This window comes from Mobula birostris, chromosome 23, assembly GCF_030028105.1.
Source record: "Mobula birostris isolate sMobBir1 chromosome 23, sMobBir1.hap1, whole genome shotgun sequence".
In the NCBI taxonomy this organism is placed as follows: Eukaryota; Metazoa; Chordata; class Chondrichthyes; order Myliobatiformes; family Myliobatidae; genus Mobula; species Mobula birostris.
In genome coordinates this window covers 40,708,422-40,724,728 of record NC_092392.1, presented here as the reverse complement: position 1 = coordinate 40,724,728, position 16,307 = coordinate 40,708,422, and the positions used below count along the sequence as shown (strand labels likewise).

At 37.7% G+C, this 16,307-nt stretch overlaps 1 protein-coding gene across 5 annotated transcripts in view; it reads right to left on the bottom strand.

The window, feature by feature from the left end:
* Window positions 1–16,307, bottom strand: part of bltp3b (bridge-like lipid transfer protein family member 3B) — a 132,097-nt gene that overhangs the window by 76,303 nt on the left and 39,487 nt on the right. The window lies entirely within an intron of this gene.

The window sequence follows — 16,307 nt, the reverse complement described above, 5'->3', positions numbered from 1 at the left end:
CATGTGGCTGTTGTGTTTTACTATTTATTGTTAAGTTTATTATTTAGTGTTGCGTTTGTTATGTTATGATTGCACTGCCCCTGAGAAATGCTGTCTCATTCTGCCCTGCATATCTGATTTATGGTTAGAATGAATTGAATCTTGAATCTTCTTACATTAATGACTAGAAGATCCATTTTGCTGAATTGGAAAGAGATTAATCCTCCTACCACGTTTCATTGGTTCTCTCAAACTATGTTGTGTTTATATTTGGAAAAAATTAGAAGTGTTGTTTATGATCCCTCTATTAAATTCGAAAAGACCTGGAGGCCATTTATTAAACATTTTCATATGACGTAATTTGACCTTTTCCAAACTTATTTCTTTGTAATATTGGTTGAGAGGAACGGAGTCGTCGACACTAAGATTTCCTTTTTTTTAAATGATGTTACATAACAGCCCATGTCTTTTTTTTTTAGCTTAGTTGATTAATACTGTTTAAATTATTTTTTTTGGGGGGGGGGTTATAGTGTTATTTTTTTTTCCTTTTTCATGATTTTTTAAAGATATTTTTCTTTGTTTTATATTGTTCATCTGTATCCTATATGATTGGGAGGTTCATCATCTAAGTGTCAACTGGCTTTATAATTAACTATGCCAATTATATTAATGTATTCCCAATAACTTTGTACCATTACTGTGTTATGTTTATTATTACGAAACTAATAAAAAGATTGAAAATTGTCAGTAATCTAAAAAAAAGAATGCTCTTTAACCTTGTCAGCTGCAATATAGATTATGCTTCCATTCTTGACAAAGGTGTATAACCAACTAAATCAAAGATGGATGTTTTTTTAAAAAAGTAGAAAAATTATTTATTCACTTGTTGAATTAATTTCAATAGTCCAATTAAACAAATGTAGCAGGTCGCAATATGGAAAAAGGTTACATATTATAAAGGAATAAATGTATAAAAGTTCTGATTTGATAAAATACAAGTTTCTACTATTAAGCCAGCAATGACATTCTCATCTGCAAATTATGTGAATGGAAGTTCAAGTTTTGCCCATGAGTTGAGTCAGATTTTAGACGGGCAATACAATGCAGAACAAAAGGAATGCTGCTATTCTTGTCAGATATGCTATCTTTCACGTGGCATGTGTTATTGGAATAAGTTATCTAGTTCATTGGTCAATATAAATAACTGAAACAAACCAAGCCTTCAGGAGAATTGTCAGTAAATGCCAAGTTAGTTGATCTTGGCAAGAATAATGCAACTTTATAAAACACCCAGAAAAAAAAATGAATAATTAACCAAGATTTCTCTAATTGATCTAGCAACCCTGTTTTTCTAAGGTCAGAATGGAGCTTCATTCTGAAGCACTCTTAAAGGTGAATCCACAGCCAACAATCATCTTCAGCATCATCATCAGAGGACATTTTGCACTGATGAAATATACCCCAAGGGGCAAAGCATCCTGTGTGTAAATGTCTAAGATATTTTTAAAATCAGAATGCAGTAATCTCACATCACTATAATGACCTTTGACATCTATATTAAAGGACACAGCCCTTCCAAATTAGTTAGACCACACATTGTTGCAACTCCCACACTCTCACACTCCCACACAGGAGATTAGTGTGCAAACTTAAAGCACACGGTACTGGCGGTATGGTATGGATGTGGATAGAGAATTGGTTGGCCGACAGGAAGCAAAGGGTGGGAATAAACGGGACCTTTTCAGAATGGCAGGCAGTGACTAGTGGGGTACCGCACGGCTCAGTGCTGGCACCCCAGTTGTTTACAATATATATTAATGACTTAGATGAGGGAATTAAATGCAGCATCTCCAAGTTTGTGGATGACACGAAGCTGGGCGGCAGTGTTAGCTGTGAGGAGGATGCTAAGAGGATGCAGGGTGACTTGGATAGGTTATGTGAGTGGGCAAATTCATGGCAGATGCAATTTAATGTGGATAAATGTGAGGTTATCCACTTTGGTGGCAAAAACAGGAAAACAGATTATTATCTGAATGGTGACCGATTAGGAAAAGGGGAGGTGCAACAAGACCTGGGTGTCATTATACACCAGTCTTTGAAAGTGGGCATGCAGGTACAGCAGGCGGTGAAAAAGGCGAATGGTATGCTGGCATTCATAGCAAGAGGATTCAAGTACAGGAGCAGGGAGGTACTACTACAGTTGTACAAGCCCTTGGTGAGACCACACCTGGAGTATTGTGTGCAGTTTTGGTGCCCTATTCTGAGGAAAGACATTCTTGCCATAGAAGGAGTACAAAGAAGGTTCACCAGATTAATTCCTGGGATGGCAGGGCTTTCATATGATGAAAGACTGGATTGACTAGGCTTATACTCGCTGGAATTTAGAAGATTGAGGGGGGATCTTATTGAAACGTATAAAATCCTAAAGGGATTGGACAGGCTAGATGCAGGAAGATTGTTCCCGATGTTGGGGAAGTCCAGAACAAGGGGTCACAGTTTAAGGATAAAGAGGAAGCCTTTTAGGACTGAAATGAGGAAAAACTTCTTCACAGAGAGTGGTGAATCTGTGGAATTCTCTGCCACAGGAAACCGTTGAGGCCAGTTCATTGGCTATATTTAAGAGGGAGTTAGATATGGCCCTTGTGGCTAAAGGGATCAGGGGGTATGGAGAGAAGGCAGGTACAGGGTTCTGAGTTGGAAGATCAGCCATGATCATACTGAATGGCGGTGCAGGTTCAAAGGGCTGAATGGCCTACTCCTGCACCTATTTTCTATGTTTCTATGCAACAAAAACCACGTTATCTGGTTTGTCTTCAATGCAAATAAAATATCAAAGTTGCTTTACATTGCTTGAAAATATATTGTTCTATCACAACAATCGTTCTGTAAGCATCATAAGACAGTCATATATTTTTTGGAAAGATCAATGTTGATAGAAAATTTATTTGCACGCAGATTTTCCAAGAAATAATCCAGTCTTTTTAAACCAAAATTGTAAAATGAAACAGCAAATGAACATGAAGTGGTATCATCATGCCAATTGAAAAGGACCAAGAATCTGGTGAGAAGGCAAAATACAACATTGCATGTGAAGAGCCTTGATTCATACTTATTCTATGGGTCCTATACAGTTTGCAAATATTTTTCTGGATACAGGTTCAGTAAAGATTAAAGAAAACAACAAAACATCTTGCTATGAATGGACTTTCAATGTTCAATAAAAGCATAGTAATTTCAAAATTTTGATTCAAACATTTTCTATGCCCTTTTCTGCAAAGCATGTCTTCTGTTAATTTTACATCTATAATTTTAACCCATTATTTAATTAAGAACACCGTCAGATAGTGGAAAGCAGAATTGTGATCAAAAATGCAAATCAGTCACCCTGTATCTAAGAAAGAAATTGAGCTATTGACATTTTGAGTAGATACTTTTTCCAAAAGAATCACTGCCTGTTTCAATTTTTCCTTGTGCTTTCAACCCCGCATATCTTATTAGAAACAAACATTCATTACATGCTATCGAGCACTTGATTCACTGCCCTGTAGCTCTTCAAGTCTATGTGGTGAGGATTTCAGACCATTATCCTTTCAGACATCAAGCCCCAGACCCTACCAGCCTCAATTTATTTTTCAGCTCCATTCTAATCCTTCTGTGAATTAGTTTAAGCCTTGGCTTCTGTTGCACCTTTGCTGAAGGAAAAGGATCCTTTCCTTTAGGACCCTTGCAACACCCCAATGAAAGTCTTCCCTCTGCAACATCTGTTCAAAGGAAACAACACAGCTAACGAAAACATCTGCTGCCAACACTGCAAGAACTTGTGGAGAGTTGTGAATGCAGCCTAGTCCATCACACATACAGCCTTCTCTCCATGGACTCTGTCTGCATATTTCGTTGCCTCAGGAAATAGTCACCACAATCAAAGTTCCTTGCTACCTGTCATAGAACATAGAATAGTACAGTACTTTACAGGCCCTTTGGCCCACAATGTTGTGCCGACCTTCAAACCCTGCCTCCTATATAACCCCCCCACCTTAAATTTCTCCATATACCTGTCTAGTAATCTCTTAAACTTCACTAGTGTATCTGCCTCCACCACTGACTCAGGCAGTGCATTCCACACACCAACCACTCTCTAAGTAAAAAACCTTCCTCTAATATCCCCCTTGAACTTTCCACCCTTTACCTTAAAGCCATGTCCTCTTGTATTGAGCAGTGGTGCCCTGGGGAAGAGGTGCTGACCATCCACTTCACTGGTTGTGCATGAGATAAAAGCTTGGAAACATGTTCCACCTGACTTAAGGACAGCTTTTATCCAGTTGCTATTAGACTCTCATATGAGCCTTTCATACCTAAAGGCAAACTTGATCTCCTAATTTACCCTGTCATGACCCTGCCCTTGTTTGTTTACCAGCATTACACTTTCTCTGCAATTACACCACTATAGTTTGGTCTTGCTTTGCTTTTTGCTACCTTGATGCATTTATGTAAAATATGGTTTGACTGGATGGCACACAAAGGTAATTCATTGTATCTCAGTACATGTGACAAGAATAAACCAATACCAATCCTCCCCTCCTTCCCTCTAGTGCAATCTAGCCTTTCCTGTAATGCAGGGAACCAGAATTAACAAGCGAATAAACAAGCAATAAATACAGATGAAGTTTAATATCCAAGCTCTAATGTCCTTTGTCTTCATAATAATGGAAATCACCCTGTTTGCCTCTTTAACTAATATATTGGACTGCCATGCTATCTTGAACTGCGGACATACATTCAGTAGATCCAATTCTTGTCACAAATATTCTGATATCCTTCCATTTGCTCTATATTCCCGTCTTAAAACATATAATTAATCTTGTATGAATTAAATTTCATGTTTCCATTTTTCTGTCGGAAGTCTTCCTTCTTGCAGTCAACCATATGGCCAATTTCAAATAGTGCAGTTCAAGTAAATTGTCACTAGAATGATTAAATCAGTGTTTTGGTCAACGGCTTTCAAACCTGCATTTCTCATAATAAAAGATGCACAGGCAATCAATATAGTATCTTAGAGTGATCAATTTTAGGCTTTATCTTAACTTATATTAAGTGCAAGCAACTTCCAGGATGGGGAAGGAGTTGGATCGCGGTACATTGCTGTTCCTCTTAGCTATGCATCATTTTCAATCCAAAGTGTTCTTGTTGTTTAGTTTGTATCCACAGAAAACGCCAGTTACATCAAGTCCAGGTTGCTGTGGTAATTTTCAGAAGAACAGTGCCTTATTGTGTATGCTCCAACAAGTATATTACACTACTGTTACTTCACTGGAAAAATGTCAATACTTGTTTCAATCGTTGCAGTTTGATATTCTGTTTGTTTTCCCAGATCCTTTGTTTTTGAAATGAAGAGGCATGTAAAGAGTTTACCATTTATAGAAATGTTTAATACAATTAAAAACAGCAGCCTTCATCAAATTACACTTTCATTAAATAACACTAAATAAATCAATGACCTTTCTAATGGCCACTGTCACAATTTCACTAAAATTCAGCCACAATCCAAGAGAAGCATGAGCCAGCAATAGAGCAAGCACATTCTAAGTCCAATTATATAAGCAGCATTCCCACATGGGGCATTGCTAATTGAGAGTTCAGGACTGTACAAGTGGAAGTCATAATGGTGAATTTAATGGACATTCACTTGTGACAACTGTGAGATTGAGAGACTCTTCATGGCTGGAATCAACACCTGTCTCAGGGTGGACCTGGACCTACTGCAATTTGCCTTTCGCCACAAAAGGTCTACAACAGATGCGATCTCAATTGCTCTCCACACACCCTTGGTTCACGAACAATGCAAATAACTATGTCAAAGATGCAGTTTATTGACTATAGCTCAGCATTTAACATCATTCCTATAGTTTTAATTGAAAAGCTACAGAACCTAGCTCTGTACCTCCCTCTGCAACTGGATCCTCGAATTCCTAATGGGAGAAACACCATCTGTGTAGATTAGAAGTAACATCTCCACCTTGTTAACAATTAACACAGGTACTCCACAGGGATGTGTGCTTAGCCCACTGCTCTACTCCCTCTCTACACCCAGTGTGGCTAGGCCTAGCTCAAACAGCATCTATAAATTTGCTGATGATACAACCATTGTTGGCAGAATTTCAGGTGGTGACAAAAGAGCATACAGGAATGCGATATACCAGCTAGTTGGGTGGTGTCACAGCAACAGTCTTGCACTCAACAGCAGCAACAGCAAAGAGCCGACTCTGGACTTCGGGAAAGATACGACCAGGGCACATAAACCAATCCTCATACAGGGATCAGAAGTGGAAAGAGTGAGCTATTTCAAGCTCCAAGGTGTCAATATCTCTGAGGACCTAACCTGGACACAACATATTGACGTAGCTATAGAGAAGGCAAGACAGCAGCTATATTTCATTCGGAATTTGGTTTATCAACTAAAACACTGAAAAACTTCTACAAATGTACCATGGAGAGCATTCTGACTGGCTGCATCACCATGTGCTACGGGGGGGGGGGGAGGGCAGGGTGGAAATTACTGCACAAGATCAAAATAGGTTGCAGAAACTTGTAAAGTTAGTCAGCTCTATCATAGGTACCAGCCTCCGTAGTATCCAAGACATCTTCCAGGACCGATGCCTTAGGAAGGCAGCGTCCATCATTATGGATCTCCACCACCCAGGACATGCCCTCTTCGCACTGTTATCTTCGGGAAGGAGGCACAGAAGCCTGAAGGCACACACTCTGTAATTCAGGAACCACTCCTTTCCCTCTGCCATCCAGTTTCTCAATGGACATTGAACCCATGAACACTACCTCACTACATTTTTATTTCTGTTATTATGCATTAGTTATTTTAACTTAACTATTTAATAGACATATATGCTTAATGTAACTCAGATTTTTTCTATATTTATCTGTTATGTATTTCATTGTACTGCTGCTGTAAAGTTAACAAATTTCACAATGTATGCCGGTGTTATTAAATCTGATTCTGATTCTGACATAAAACTTATATGCAAAACACCACCGACTAGATTTGCCGCAACATTTAAGAAATAAAGAAAAATAAGGTTTAAAGGAAGACTAAACAAGACTGGCAGCCAATTTTTACAGCAACATTGAAAAAAATTTCAATCTATATCTATTTTAAAAAACTGAAAAATAAAATCTACCAGAGCCTAGAATATTCTTTGTCATGCAAATCAAAACTGAAAGTTGCAATTTGTATTCTATCATAAAAATAAGCTTTTCAAACATATCACATAGTATGATTAACTACACTATTAAAGTTTTGAACAAAACACATGTAATTATCTACATGGGTTTCATTCACATCTATTTGCTCATTGCACATTCGTATTTTTTGTGAAAATGCAAGGACACGTTTAATTTGACGTGTGTCTAACTAAACACAAAACCTTTACAAAGCTCAATTCTGAATATGGCAAAAATATTGCTTTAGGAAGGACATACAAAGAAATCTAGCAAAGCACTCAACTTTCCACCAGGATCAGCTTGCCTCTTCCTCAGGATGCAGAACATCTGAAAATAATTACTGCTAGATACTCCACTTTAAACCAGGAAACTGGATTAACATTTGAAGGTTGGTAAGATTTTCAACAATACAAGACTTCAATAAAGAAACAGTTATTATTACTTCCAGGAAATAAATCTAAGATATAGTAAAGCAAAAGATAAATTAACTGAAAATAAAGATGAGGAAAAAAACTGATCCATTGATTCAGGTTTATTGCATTATTATGCTTTCTATTCCCTTCAGGTTTGCTGCTGTTGGCATGTTAACATCGTTTCACTCAAGTGGTTATGCAAACAGAAAGGAAGTTACACTCTCATTCCTTTCAGCATATCTCAAAGTCTAACAAGTGTTTCTGAAGTGTCCCTATGATAGAAGGAAGATTCAAGATTGTTCAATGTCATTTCCTATACACGAGTGTAAAGGAGAATGAAATAATTATTACTCAAGATCCGATGCAGCATGAAACACCCACAAAAGATAAAGAACACAATAATAGTAAAAACACAATAAATATAAATGTATACAATAGTTCATATACATAGGTTGACTGTATGTCCATAAAGTGATGCTAGGCTATACATAAGGTGACTGAAAGGAACCAGTAAACTAGTGGGTGGAGACATTGATCAGCCTTACTGTTGGGGGAAAGTAACTGTTTTTGAGTCTGGTGGTCTTGCATGGATACTACGTAGCCTACTACCTGATGGGAACAATCCATGAGTGGGGTGGGTAGGATCCTTCATGATGTTACTGGCCTTTTTCCGATGCATTTCTTTATATATGTCTTTGATGGCAGCTAGGCTGATGAAAGTGATGAGTTGGCCAGTTTCAACTACCCATTGTAGAACCTTCCTGCCTTCACGGTGCAGTTTCCTTACCAGGAAGGTGAGGCTGTTTGTCAGTATGCTCTCTACCGCACATCTGTAAATTGACGCAAGTATGGATGTGCGAAGTCCAGCTCTCTTCACCCACCTCAAAAAGTAGAGGCTTTGGTAAGCTTTCTTTACTGTGTAGACTGTGTTCTGGGACGACAAGAGGTTCTGTGTGATGTCCATTCCCACTAGTTAGAAATTACTTGCAGTTTCCACTGCTGTACCACCGATTTAAAAGGGCACAGGGTACCGGTGCTGTAAGTGATTGAGCTTTAGAAAGCAGTTGTGACTTCCAAACATACAAATTGAAGTTAAAAATTAGAAATATTTGAATAGAAATAAGATATTTAAAAACTTTCAGATTGTCCATTTGAATCACAGATCAGCCCATCATGGCTGCTCTAAATGCTGACCTTCGAGTGACTGGCAGTCACAATACCTTCCTGCTCTTTCACTAATTTCTTATGAAGTACATGAGACAAGAGAGTGTGACTCATTCCTCTTAAGTAGAGTTTTCGGCAGCATTACAGGAATGGCTTCTTTCCAGTAACTCAAACTAATATAAAGCAATTTGGAATTTTTGAAATAGTTAAAAGGTGCCATATAAATGAAAGGTTCTTTTGGTACCTCATTCCTACATTTTCCCGAATCAGGGCCCATGCCATTTTTGCAAAGTTAACTGTGAATTGGAACAGGTCAAAAGATCAACTTTGGATATTTGTGTGCAACCACTTATCAACGCTGGCTCTGAAAATGTCGCTTGATTGATTTGTTAATAACCATCAGTGTGGCTCGACTGCTGATGGAATTCTGAAGAACATTTCAATAAAGTAGCATCATTCTTTTCCATTTTTCACAAAATTATCTGCTGTTATAATTTCTAGCAAGTCTCAAATAGTGTTCATCACAACAGCACAGAAGTAGTAGGTTAATGACAATGAAATTATTACTATTCAAAGTCATTACTGCTACACTACATCAGGATTAACAGACAAGTAGTTAAAAGCAGAAATCTTTAAATTGTCATTAACAATTCATCATTCAGTTTCTCCCCCCAGCATACTCCACATTCAACAGATCATCCTTTGCAATTTCCACCACCAAGATTCCATCACTAAACACCTTCTTCTTCAGACTCCATTCTGAAAAAGCCAATCCCTTCAATTCTCTGATCCATTCTTCCATCTCCATCAACCACTCCTGTTCTCATATCCCTCGCAACTAAAGATTTAATACCTGATGTTTTACCTCACCCCTTCCCACCATCTGGGAAGGAAATAGCCTTTCCAGGTGAAGTGATGAATCAGCTGCACATCTTTCAGACTTGGTGTATTACATTTGATGGTCACTATGTAGTCTCCTGTGTGACCACTTCCATTCAGTACTCAAGAATAACCTTGAGCTTCCATATTCAATTCTTCATCCCACACTGAACTTCTTTGGAGCAGTGCAGCTTCCATCCAGGCAACTGCAGACTTCAGGGCTCCGTCTCAAATTCAACAACTTCAAATTATTTGCTTTATCTGTACCATAACTAGATAATTCTTCAGTAAAATTATTCATGTAATATTGATGTAATACACACAAAATATTGGAGGAACTCAGAATTCCTCCAACAGTTTGTTGTGTATTTCTTAGATTTCCAGCATCAGCAGATTTTCTCTTGGTCATGTAATATTGATTCTCTTCTTTTCTCCATTGACATAGCCTGTTCCACTGTTTCCATCATTCACACTTTTTTTAAACCACAGACCTCTTCTTCCCTCACCAAATGCGGCCTGATCTGATGTGTTTTCCCATTAAAGATATTTTAAATTTTCTCCCTGCCAATTTTGACTTAACTTGGTGATATCCATTTTCACTTTAAAAAGTTTACAAATACCTATTTAACACTACATTTTTTTAAACATTGAAACTTTAGGTTTTATTTTTATACTTGGATGCTTGACTATTTATTTAAAAAAAAATTATGAATATCCTTTGATTGGCCAACAAAGACAGGATCACCCAGTGGCCAACCATTTTAAGTTTAATCCCATTCTGATACGCCAGTCCATGGCCTCCACTGCTGGCAAAATGAGGCCATTCTCAGGTTGGAGAAACAATAACTCATTTCATATGGGTAGTTGCCAAATTGATGGCATGCACATCAATTTTTCAAACTTCAGGTAATTTTCCTCTGCTTTCCCCTTCTCTCTTCTCCCATTCCCAATTCTGGCTATCCTCTCACCTCTTCTCTTCTCCTTACCTGCTTATAACCTCCCTCTGGTCTGCCTCCACCTTCCCTTTCTCTTATGGTCCACTGTCCTATCAGATTCCATCTTCTTCACCCCTTTACCTTTCCCACCTACCAGCTTCTCACTTCATCCCAGTCCCCCACCCACCTAACATCCCCCTCACGTAACTTCACTTATTACCTTCCAGCTTGCACTCGTTCCCCTCCCCACTTACTTAATCTGGCTTCTCTCTTTCTTTCTAGTCCTAACAAAGAGTCTCAGGCCGAATCATCAAATGCTTATTCCTTTCCATAGGAATGCCTGATCTGCCGAGTTCCTCCAGCATTTTGTCTGTGTGGTTCTAGATTTCCAGCATCTGCAGAATCTTTTGTGTTTATGATATACTTCTAGCTGAGGCAGTGGTACAAACACACCTTTTTTTTTAAACTTGTCTTAGTTAGAGGCTCATTTGTTCCTTAAAACATGATACTTTCAAAATATATAATCGTCCTTCCAACAAATTCTGCAGGCACCCAGTGAACAATTTTCATACTACTAAGACCATAAGACATTGGAGCAGAATTAGGCCATTTGGCCTATTAAGACTGCTCTGTCATTTCATAACGGCTGATCCAACATTCCTCTCAGTCCCAATCTCCTGTATCCCTTCATGCCCTGACCGAACAAGAATCTATCAATCTCTGTTTTAAATATACATAAAGACTTGGTCTCCACAGTTGCCTGTGGGAAAGAATTCCACAGATGTATCACTCATTAGCTAAAGAAATTCCTCCTCATCTAAAAGGATGCCCTTCTATCCAGAGGCTGTCCCCTCTGGTCTTAGATTCTCCCACCACTGGAAACACCCTCTCACATCCATTCTATCAAGGCCTTTCACCATTCAATATGTTTCAATGAGGTCACACCCCCCATTCTTCTGAATTCCAGTGAATACAGGACCAGAGCCATCAGATGCTTTTCTATGACAAGCTATTCAATCCTGGAATCATTTTCGTGAACCTGCTTTGAACCTCCTCCAGTTTCAGCATATTCTTTCGAAGATAAGGGGCCCAAAACAATTCATAATATTCCAAGAGAGGCCTCACCAGAGCTTTATAAAGTCTCAAACTTGCATCCTTGCTTTTATATTCCTCTTGAATATTGCCTTCCATTGCCTTCCTCACCACAGATTCAACCTGCAAGTTAACCTTTAGGGAATCCTGCACAAAGACCCCTTTGTTTTTTGTATTTTCTCTTCACTTAGAAAACAGTCAACCCTTTCGTTTCTTCTACCCAAGTGCATGACCATACACTTCCTGACACTATATTCCATCTGCCATTTCTTTGCCCATTCTCCTAATCCTTCTGTAGCCTCTCCAAATTATCTGTCAAAACTATCTGTCCCTCCACCTATTTTCATATCATCTGCAAACTTTGCAACAAAGGCATCAATTCCACCATCCAAATTATTAACATATAACATAAAAAGAATCAGTCCCAACACAGACCCCTGTGGAACACCACTCGTCACTGGCAGCCAACCAGAAAAGGCTCTCTTTATTCCCACTCTTTGCCTCCTGCCAATCAGCCACTGATTTATCCATGCTAGAATCTTTCCTGTGATACTACGTGCTCATAGCTTGTTAAGCAGCCTCGTATGGCACCTTGTCAAAGGCCATCTGAAAATCCAAGTACACAACATCAATTGATGTCCTTTGGTCTATCTTGCTTGTTATTTCTTCAAAGAATTCCAACAGGTTTGTCAGGCAAGATTTTCCCTTGAGGAAACCACACTGACTACAGCTCATTTTATCATGTGCCTCTAAGTACCCTGAGATCTCATCCATAATAATCAACTCCAACATCTTCCCAACCACTGAGATCAGACTAACTGGCTTATAGTTAGACTGGAGTGACCTTTGCAATTTTCCAGTCTTCTGGAACCATTCCAAAATCTAGTGATTCTTGAAAGATCATTATAAATACTTCCACAATCTCCTCAACCACCTCTTTCAGACCCTTGTGGTGTACACCAGGTGACTTATCTACCTTCAGAGCTTTCAGTTTCCCAAGAACCTTCTCTCCAGTTATGGTCACTTCACACACTTCATGACCCCTGACACCTGGAACTTCCACCATACTGCTAGTGTCTTTCACAGTGAAGACTGATACAAAATACTTACTCAGTTCATCCACTACTTCGTTATCCCCCATAACTACCTCTCCAGCATCGTTTTCCAGTGGTCCGATATCCACTCTCTCTTTTACACTATGTACCTGAAGAAACTTTTGGTATCCTCTTTAATATTATTGGCTAGTTTGCTTTTGTATTCCATCTTTAGCTTCCGACTGAGTTTTTTTAGTTGCCTTCTGTTGGATTTTAAAAGCTTCCCACTAATTTCGCTCTAATATATGCCCTCTCTTGAGTTTTTATGTTGGCTTTGGCTTCTCTTGTTAGCCACAACTGTCTCATCTTTCCTTTCGAATACTTCTTCCTCTTTGGGATGTATATATCCTGTGCCTTTCAGTACTAAGTTCCACACTGAAGAAAATCTAGTCCAATGTTTAATGAAACAGAATATGTTCCACATTCCCTTTAGTCAATTGTCCTTACACAGGACGTTCAACTCTAACAACCTTTTCTGAATGTGCCTGCACTTGAGGTACATTACGTGAATCCAATAGGCTACCTATTGGAAGTATCAGGGCTAAGTCTCAGCTTTAAGTTATATGTTCAACAGGTTTATTCTTGTCCTTTCAATGTGGCTCAAAGTTAAATAGTTGTGCAGCATTATCTAATACCTCAAGACTGTCAAAACAGATAAACTGATGTGTCCTTAAACAGCTATATTGCACTGCTCCCCTAATTATACATTTAGTTTATTTGCTTTGTTAGAACAACATGTTCCAGCAGCTTATGAGATCGTGTCTATCACAAACTAAATACAAGTTCCAGCTTTTGTTCCCTTTTCTCCATATCCAAGTTCTGCTGCACAACTCCCATATTCAAAATGAGGATCCAAACCTACAATATTTGCAAAAATATGTACTTTTTTATCTTCACTTCTGCAAGACTTGGCTCGAAAACTAACTTCCAAGTTCTTCAACCAGCTGAAATATTTCCCATTTAAGCCATCACCTCCCTTTAACATCTGGATTATCCAGAAACACAGACAGCACTCCAGATGTTTCCTAAGATGCAGCAGAACTTCTAGCTTCTTGTTCTCTCCCAATAGCAATGCACACCAGCATTCTATTAGCCATTTTTTTAATTTTAGCTCCTGTCCATTACATTTTTATGCTGTACTCCGCCAAGTACACTCCCCCTCCAAGTCTCTCTGCTTCTCCATTTCAGCTTTTCACTAATTAGAAAGTAGTTCCTCCAATCTTTTTCAGGTAATCAAACATGAATCCCAGTTACTCCCATTGATATCCACATACAAAGATAGGTGACATTGAAATCATTTATTTTTGGCTTTCTATTCCATCATCCAAGTTAATAAATATATGTACAGTTGAACTCTTACCAAAAATGCTTGTAAAATACCATTTCAGTACTGTCATTACTATATCCTGCCATTCAGTTAATTTAGCTAGATGAATAATTTGACATATTTTATAAACTTCATTTTAGCTAATCATAAATTACTTAAAGCCTATTCAATAAAATGCTGTAGTTTCACTAACTCGCATTAAAATTGCAAGTTGTACAGAATATTTAAGTAAACAGTTCCCAAAATGTATAAAAAATATACTTGATAGGGAATTACAATGTTCTCAACACACTACAATAAAAAAGTTTTGAGATGTTTGTCACATTAAATGTTACTATTTTCTTGATCACTTACATTACTTACAATAATTCTGTTTAGATACTATCACATTTCTCTACTGCAAATGCAAAATGAGGAGCAACTTCAGAATTTTTTCCATTAGCAGCCCATTTCCTCTCTTCCACCACATTCTCTTGCTCACCAACTATAACTTTTGATTTAACAAGCAACTGTTAGGTTAATTTGAAGAAAAATATGACCTGTCACAACTTGACTGAAAAGAACTCAAAGAGCAGATTTCAATAATTGTATTGGTATGTTCTTTTTTTTTGTTATGCTATTAATTATTTAATAGCCAAAATTGCAACTTTATTGTATAATCACAAATGCCTCATCTTTTATGGAGGATCATAGTCATCAACCTACAAGCAAGCCGGCTTGTCTGCTCCAGCCTCCACTTAATTTGGACCAATCTCCTGTTTGTCCTACACAGCTCAGGTAGCATTTTTGAAGGGAAAAACTGTATTAACAATTTAGGTTTAAAACCTTGTCAGAACTACTTTCAGAAGACCCACTGTCAAAACCATCAGAAAAGTAGGAATTGTTTCCAGCATTTCCCATTTAATTTCAGATATCCAGTACATATATTCTTTGATTTTCTCCTTCACATTACAGTAACATCTAATTCACTATCTGACGATTTGGAAATCACAGTGGTTGTGCACATGATTTACTGATCCACAGTTCCCACAACCCTTTTACATTCAGCTTGTTCACTGGATAGATTATTTTTCTATAACAGCTAAAAAGAAAGGAAATTAAAAGTGTGTTGGAATATTAAAAAGGAATGATAACCAATAGTGCAGAAAATCTATTCTGCATCATCGTCACACTGTAAATGTACCAGATTACTCCTGCACTATTCAATTTCAAGATCATGGTTACCCAGTGTTACCAGTCCGAAGGGTCACTCTTCACATTACAGAGCATCAAGGGTAGACATTCCACATGATAGTTTTCCTTTTCCATCTTCAGTTTGCATAATTCATTCAAAGGTAATGTAATTTGTACTTGAAAATTCCATTACTGAAATTGAGTTCCTGAAGTATTTTGCACTACACAACAGTGTTATAAGATAGCCCACCCAATGTAAAGGCCATGCCCAGAAAATAAATCCATTTCTAAAGAAGTTTCTGTTCACTCAGTGCCTTTGAGCACTCTAAATTTTAACCTAATTCATTTAGGTCATTGTCATCACAGGCACATTGAAATATTTCAGAATTTATTTATATTTACAAAATAAACTGATTTTTCTGCAGTTTCCCCAACCCGACAAAAGCAATTCTTAGCAAACAAATCAGATGACACAGGTGACAAATTGACGTACAATTAAATGAAAATCAACTCTTTAACAATAAAACTATTAGTTGTACAACATCTTTAATTATCACTCATTAATACATCAAATAAACTATTTAAATTTTATAAGCACTTGGTATTCAGGTTTTCAGAAAAATACAAATGTTATTGAGAAGAAATTCTGGGAAAGGAAAGAGTTCAAAATGCAGTAATTTGTGTTAGGATTGCAAACTGCACCCAAAGCAAAAAATTCTTCTCCCTCAGAAATGATGCTCAACATTGTCAATAAAAACAAATATAACTTCATTAAGGCAATAAAATTGAATTGAAAATGTTGAGAACATTATTTTGCAAATGTATAACAATTCCCAGAAAGTGATTTCACAAAATTCAACCCCCGAAGAGTAATAAATCACTTAGTAGTAGATGGGTTCAAATCGGTATAAAATCAGTGTATGCTGAATGCCCAAACACTGGAGGTTACAGACAGCCAATTCATCAAGTCATAATTGCTATTAAAATTAACCTTTACTCTCCATATTGATGCTAAAAA